The sequence below is a fragment of the Hibiscus syriacus genome, unplaced genomic scaffold, assembly GCF_006381635.1.
Source record: "Hibiscus syriacus cultivar Baekdansim isolate YM2019G1 unplaced genomic scaffold, ASM638163v2 tig00111670_pilon, whole genome shotgun sequence".
In the NCBI taxonomy this organism is placed as follows: domain Eukaryota; kingdom Viridiplantae; phylum Streptophyta; class Magnoliopsida; order Malvales; family Malvaceae; genus Hibiscus; species Hibiscus syriacus.
Window position 1 is genome coordinate 227,804 of NW_024063151.1, and position 7,693 is coordinate 235,496.

The following is a 7,693-nucleotide window of genomic DNA, read 5'->3' on the forward strand; positions in this document are numbered from 1 at the left end:
ATAAATAGTCTCCGACCGTAGAGTATTGATTTGTTGAGTTTTCTGACTATTAAATGTTATAAAATAATCCTCCAAACATAGAATATTGCATTGATAAGTCTTTCGACTATTTAAGTTATAAAATAGTCAACCGATTATTCATATATTTCAAACTCATCATTTTTCGTTAAAAAATTGATGACAGTCTGAATTAAACAATCTATCTATTAATACATGTTAAAATCTGATCCTAAAATTTCAAACGATTATTATATCTAAATCAACATGTTAAAGTTCAACTTAGACGACCATCATTTCATTTTTTTAACGAAAAATAGATGAATTTTATAACTTTAATAGTCAAATGATTTAACAAAACAACACCATATAATCGAATGATCATTTTATAATTTTAATAATTAAGAGGCTCGTCGGGGACTATTTGTATATATTGATTTTTAATTCCTTTTCCCCCACTTCTTCACGGTGTTTCCTTCCAAAAATTATCAAAAGTATCTTCCTGGACATCCTTGCTTGATTTACTCAAAACACCCTTTGTAAACTTGGTCAAGACAAGACAACCTTAAAACCTATACACATAGTTTCAACCTTATCTATACACAAACACCAAAGTAAGACAATTTGGTTCTTTTGATAAACTGTTTTTCACATGAAATTGGAAGAACCCAATGCTTCCAAATGCCATGAAACACAGCATCAATTTGTCCTTTTAGTTCCATCAGATACCGAAACAAAGTTAACAGGCTTTTATGAGCCTAAAGCAATCTCCCGAAGTTGATCGATATTGTTCAGTTGAGTGTTGCGGAGCTCGTTCGAGTTTGTTCTATGGTGGGATTGGTTCTGGGATTCTTTACAACATTCTGCTGCATATTCATCGCCCCTCAGCAGTATCACCACCTGCATCATAAACAAAATGGTTCAACATCACAGAGAACTACATGAAATGTGAGCATGCAGAAATATGAAGGCCATCTAGAATATGAGGATTGCTGACGTTTTGGTTTTAGATCCGATCTTCTTCTACGAGAAGCAAACCAATGAAAGAAAAGTTAAATATTCATTCGTCCCTGATACAGTAAAAGCAGACAAAGCATGAGCCTAAAACCAAGTCATTTGCATGAGAAAGTGACTTTGCCCTTCATGCACGGTACTAGTATTTCTAAAATGTTTGCATGTTTAGATGTATAGTTGCTTGTGGTTTAGAACTTCTTGGTGCTATATTTCTACGGTTTCGGCAGGGATGTCGCGGAGAAAATAATTCATTCACAGAAACTACAAAGAACAGCAAAGAAATGGATGCCACAAGCAATCATCGAGCGAATTCTACCAATTGAACTTGGACAAACATGCAACTACAACATATTTTGGCATCGTAAAACCAAACGATATCATGTTGAAATAAGTGAAGCACCAGAGTAGCTTTCTATGATGAATCAATGATATAACTTTACGAGAAGTACTACCTCTTCCTAATGAAACGTAATGTCGGGCCTTTCCGAAGAGCAAAGCAGGATATCATATCATAATTAGCATTTTTCTGTTTCCTAATATTACTTTCTTTTCGCTAATTTCTTTCCGGTGTGCATTAACAAATATAAGCACTTCTAAAAGTAATCCTCACCTGACTCATTTGAGGACGAAGAATAGGAGACTGCTCAATGCACAAAGAGGCAGTCAGAACCATGCGATCAACCTCCTCTGCATCATAATCGTCACCGAGGGAAGGATCTAAGAGCTCTTTAATATCATTCTCATCAAGAAGAGGCTTTGCCTACAAACTTAAAAAGGGTAAGTAAGGGGCCTTTATGATTATGGAACAGTTGATCATATTTTCGTGAAGAAATGTACCCATATCCAATGCTTTGCTGTGATCATCTATAGCTTTCCTTCCTGTTATGAGCTCCAAAAGCAGAACTCCAAATGCATAGACATCAGTTTTCTCGTCGACTATGCCATGCATGAAGTATTCGGGTGCAAAGTAGCTGCATGTCGACAAAATAAATGTGTCAGCGTTACGACAAAGTATTTATTAACTCGACAAAGATACTTTAAGCTTACAAAACCCAAAAGTGCCTTCGAACTTCGACACGTTGTAGTGAGTCCACTGTCTAGGTAGCCACTTAGCGAGGCCAAAATCGCAAATCTGGAAGAAAAATTGGCTGGCGTAATCAATAAATGGAACGGATAAGGAAATCAAATACAAAAGCAAACGGCTTCCTGACAATCATGACCACAGATCATTAGGAGCTTTACAAAATAAATATAAAATGCCAAAATAACAGGACAGATAGCAACACTATTATTAGTAGATCTTGCCTATATATGTCGACAAAACTAATTATTATATTATATGCGAGGCGCCTGTTAGAAACAAAACGGAAACAATTTTCCGACAGAAAGGTGGTGATATTAGTTCTCATAAAGCACGACACGACACGTGCATACTTCAGGGAAGGATATTGAGACAAAAAACTAGATTTTCATAACTAAAACATGACACGTAATAGTCTAAGATTTTCACCGTAACTGCAGCTACCTTCAGAGTGAGCACAAAGGAAGGAAGCAACACGTATCCCGCATATGCTTCAACCTCCTCATTTTGAGGCTTATTTGAACCTTCTCTCGTTAACACAAAGCTCATACCTTATAAGGCTCACATTGTGATTAAGCTTAACACAAGTGATCGGGTATTACAATCAAAATGAGGCATCACAAATTCAGGCAAGCACTAGGTCAATGAAAAAAAGCAATTATTGGGTGATTAATTTGACTTCTTTATGATTCGAAAAATTACAAAGCATAGAGCATAGTTAACACAGATAACCATAAGTACCCAGCTAACAGAAAATCAGTTCTAGCATTTTACAAGGAAATGCATTCTCTTTTCTTCTCTCCGCACAGTTTCGTGATTTCCTTTTATCATGAAAAATACAGATTCACGCTACCTGAGGCTCAAAGTTCTCTGTAAGAAGAATATTATCAGCCTTGATATCTCTATGTATAATCCGCCTTTCACAAGTCTCATGAAGATATGTGAGGCCATCTGCCGTGCCTAAAGCAATCTTATATCTCTTACTCCAATCTAGTGTAACTTTTGAACCTGAATAATGTTGAAGAGTCAAGAGCATCAAAAACTTATCATAACAACTCGAGAAAAACAATGCAGGTTAGGAACAAACCGTGAAGAGCTGATGCCAAACTTCCCAATGGAGATAAAAAAGACAAGGTGCATTCCTCCTTCAATGCAACATCCAATCAACTTGGCGGTGTTTGGATGATTTACATGGGCTATAATACCAAGCTCTGATAAGAAAGCTGCTGTCCTCTCATCTGGGGTCCCTCTTGCCAGCCGCTTTATTGCTATGCTTTCCATTCTTCAACCGACCCTTGAAGACTTCGGCATAACCACCCCTTCCGATTATGTTCTCTACAAGAAACCGTACCCATATTAATCTACATCATTGTATCAGTGTCATTGTATTGGATGTATTTACAGTATCATTAAGCATCCTTGCATAGCTTCATATTTGGCAAGTGCTAATAGTCTTAAAAATAATTGCATACCTCGGTTAAAGTTGCCTGTTGCAACTCGGAGCTGAGATATACTGAAGTTCTCCAAAGAAGACTTGAAGCTGTATAACTCTCTCAGCATAGGACTCTCCTTCGTGCTCTTGTTGTTCTTTCTCGATATGCTGAAGTGCTTGTCTGGTTTTCTTTTCAGAATTTGAAGATTTTTCTCCAGTTAGAAAGAGCTGCTGAATGTGTACAACGAAGTTCTGCCTTGGGGCTGCCATCGGGAGAAGTTATATCGGATTCCAAGCCTAGTTCTAAACTGGCCTCTATAACTCCTGTAGGAGACGATCCATCCTTTTTCTCATTTTCCGCATCCAATGCCCGCAATTCTTGAATAGAATAAGAAGAAAGACAGGTAAGAGCTTGCACTCGAGAAACATATGCAGTCATGCACCACACATGAATCAGATAGGTCGCAATACCTTGGGCCGATGAATATAGAAAGCTTTTTCCCTTGCCTCTTATGTGTTGCTCGAACAACCCCGCCTTCTGAGTTCTTACCTCGCCTCTCACCAGAACCCATGGAGCTCTCACTGGAAAACACCGATGACGATAACAAATCAATAACCATCAAAACCAAATAAAAGGGGAAATCATCAAACCTCAGTTTCTGTCAGGATGTGTACAAGTAACTTTGTTTTGGGGGAGACAGTTATAGCATTAAAATAAAACACTAACCAACATGGAAATCATCATCACACCTATGAAAAAAAGCTCTAAACCAGATTTAACCCAAAAGAGAAAGGATTTACAGAAAATAAACAAAATCCTCAAAATTGATAAGCTGAAACTCACAAGTGCCAAAAGATGATTATGTACAAACTAGAAACCACAGCATAAATAGCATCAAAATCAATATAAACAGCACAAAGGAAAACGAATGGAAAAGGGGAAATGGTTAAAGAAAAGCACTAGTAAATGCAAAATGGAACAAACAATGGCTACCACTCAACAAAAATGATGAAAAAAGAGAGACAAACAACTCCTCTTCTGATAATATTCATTGATGAATATTACAAAAGGAAGAACTTTCAACAAAACGAAGACATACCCATAAGAAATAACATGAAGGAGAACAAAACACAAACAGTATGCAAGCATTCATAACATAAGGAAAAAGATACCCAAATGAGAAACATGAAGGAAAACAAATATATACCTCAAAGTAGCATGTTTATGGGCACTAACATCAGCCATGAACACACTCAAAACAAGCAAATACCCAATGTGATAGACAGAGAGCAAAAAAAAAAACAAGTACAAGTTGTGGTTTTTCTATAACATCAAAGCTCTGTTCTTGTGTCATGATTTTGGCCCCTCAAAAATCAAAACTTTTTTTCCAGAAAATGGCCATCTGAAGCTTAACATAGCTTTATTTGTACAGGTTTCCATCGTTCTCTTTCTTTCTATCTCCCTCTGGTTCCTTTTTTACTTTTTCCTAGAGGAAAGTAGAGATTTTTCACAAAGTGGGACTACTTACAAACAAACATTTACTCTTGTTTTGTTGTTTTCTATCTCTTTTCTTACACGAGTCCGCAGGTATCGCTAGTCTGCTGTGCTGGGTTGGCGACATGTGTTAAAAGCTCTGCAGCGGCTTCTGCTCTCGACCTTAAACGCTCGAAACTGTGCAACCAGGCAGCTTGAAGGACCGGATGTGAACGTTGGTTTTATCTTTTTTCAGTAAAGGTAAATAATTCATAATTTGAAGCCCTTTGAGCAAATTTCGTATTTTACGATTAGAACTACTGAAATTTTATGTGTTCCTGTTGCTCCTCCATAACTAAAACTTGTGGTTTTATTTGGCATAATGTTGAATTTAATCCTTAATGATTACACCTTTTATTAGTTTGGGTATTATTCTTTTTTAGCAAAAATTCCACAATTTTGATATAACCATTTGAGTGACAATCTATGCATACGATTCTAGTAGTTCATTTTGCTCATCTATTTTAAAAAAAAAATCTAAATTACATTTTTGTTTCATTTTGATCATCCACCGTCAAATTAAAAATAGATTTAATGAGGTGACATTTTTTTAATTTTTTTTGAATAATGATGTGGTATACTATTACCTTATGGTGATACATCACCATCATTGTTAATTTTTAACGTCAGGTGATCAAAACGGAACAAAACGTAAGTTTAGGTATGATTTTGAAAAGAAAATAGTGGGTGAGCAAAACGGAACCACGAGAATAGTTAGATGACTAATACATAGTTTACCTTTTTCTAAAATTAAGAGATAAATTCATTTTTAATAGTTGGAGCAAATTTAATTAATAAATAATAAAATTAAATTAAAAACTAAATTTATTATTATTATTATTATATATAATTTATTGGTTTTTTTATAACCACTTGTATATGATTTATTAATTGAATAATATGATTCAGTATTATAAATATAAGGATGACCCTCCTAATCTAGTTTACCTCGTTCGTAAACATAGAATCCAAATTAAATATAAAAATTTAGTTGTCAAAATTTGTAGAGAATAGTTGGTATCATGTAATGACTCTAACTACACTCCAATGGCAGCATTAATGTATCTTTATTATGTACTCATGCCTTCATAAATAAGCATTGAGTTTGCATACTTAAAACTAACTCTTTTTTTCCCTTTAATATTGAGCTAGCCATTTCATCTATTTTTTATTTTCTATATTATGTAAAGTAATGAAACGTAAAATGAGGCTTTTTTTAGGGAAATTGATAAAAAAAAATATTAATGATTTAAGAATGTTGAATAATTAATTGATAAATAGGCTACAATGAATAGTAACGATAAATTCATCTTAAAGTGTTTTCGATTTTATTAAAATTTCACACGGATTAATTTAGATTAATCAGGATGAAGTCCTGAAATCGGAACAACAATTAAAAATAAAAAATCTCATGTGGTGATTCGAATTTGAGAGATTAACTTTAGATGTTGATATTAGTTATCGGTTGTTGATTACTTTAAGCCCAGACTTTAATTTTTGCACTGTTAAGAACAACTTCTACTATGAATAAATCAAAAATTTAAGGGTTTAAATATAATGATTTTTTAATTATTGAGTGATTGTAATAAATCAAATACACAAATATTGTTGTTATTATTTACCTCATTTTTTAAAAATAGTCCGGGTGATTATAACAATGCACACATACCCTTAGACACAGTCAAAACAGATGTAGAATTTTATGTCAATGGTAAACTTATAAAATTTTAGAAGGAACGTACTTTTATAATTTCAGAGGGGTGAAAACAGTTTATGAATAGAAAATAAATAAAAAAAAATATAAAATATATGATAATTTGAAAATTTTAGGGGACGACTGTACCACTCGTTCCTATAAATTGGTATTTCTTTATGAATTAAATTTGGATTATTTATGATTCTCTACTATAATTAAATTGGGAATTCTGCTTAGTTTTAAATAGAAGAATTCAAAATATAAGTCAGCAAGACCGTGAAATAATACCAAAGAATTTATGTTGAATTCAAGTTGTGCGTAGACAAGGATGGAGAGGAAAGCTGCAACGTCCTGCCGTGACAACAGCTTTCAAACTAATATATCAAATCTCGATCACATCTAATCGCGCATAGATTTACATAAGACCTCAAATATATTTCAAGATCGCATTACTAAGGTCGTAATAATAATATACACGTCCATTATAACATTATCATCGAGGCTGCATAAGTAGGGATGGACATGAGTCATGTGGGTCGGTTTTTTGGTTCACAAGACTCGATCCGAGAACAAAAAAATTTTCACCCGAGATTCGACTCGACCTGACCAAACAAGATTCCACCTGACCCGAACTCGACCCGATATATAACTTAAAAACCCAACCTGACCCGAAATAATAAAAATATTATTTTATTTAATAAAAACAATAACTTAATTAAAATATATATATAGAGAGGGGTATTATTGTATTTTTTTCTAATATATAAGGCAAATTTATATTTTTTCTAGTTTGGATTGAGTCGAGTATTTTCACCCTAAACCCAACTATGACCCGACTCGAACATCACATTAAAAAAACTCCAACCCGGTCGAAGCCCGTTGAGTTCTAGTCCCATGCCCATCTCTATGCATAAGTATAATAACAAGTGTCCGTATTGT

The 7,693-nt window shown here is 34.3% G+C and overlaps 1 pseudogene; it reads right to left on the reverse strand.

Annotated features, from left to right (window-relative positions):
- Positions 1-747: 747 nt before the first annotated feature.
- On the reverse strand, positions 748-4,770 carry LOC120167132 (annotated as a pseudogene).
- Positions 4,771-7,693: the final 2,923 nt, after the last annotated feature.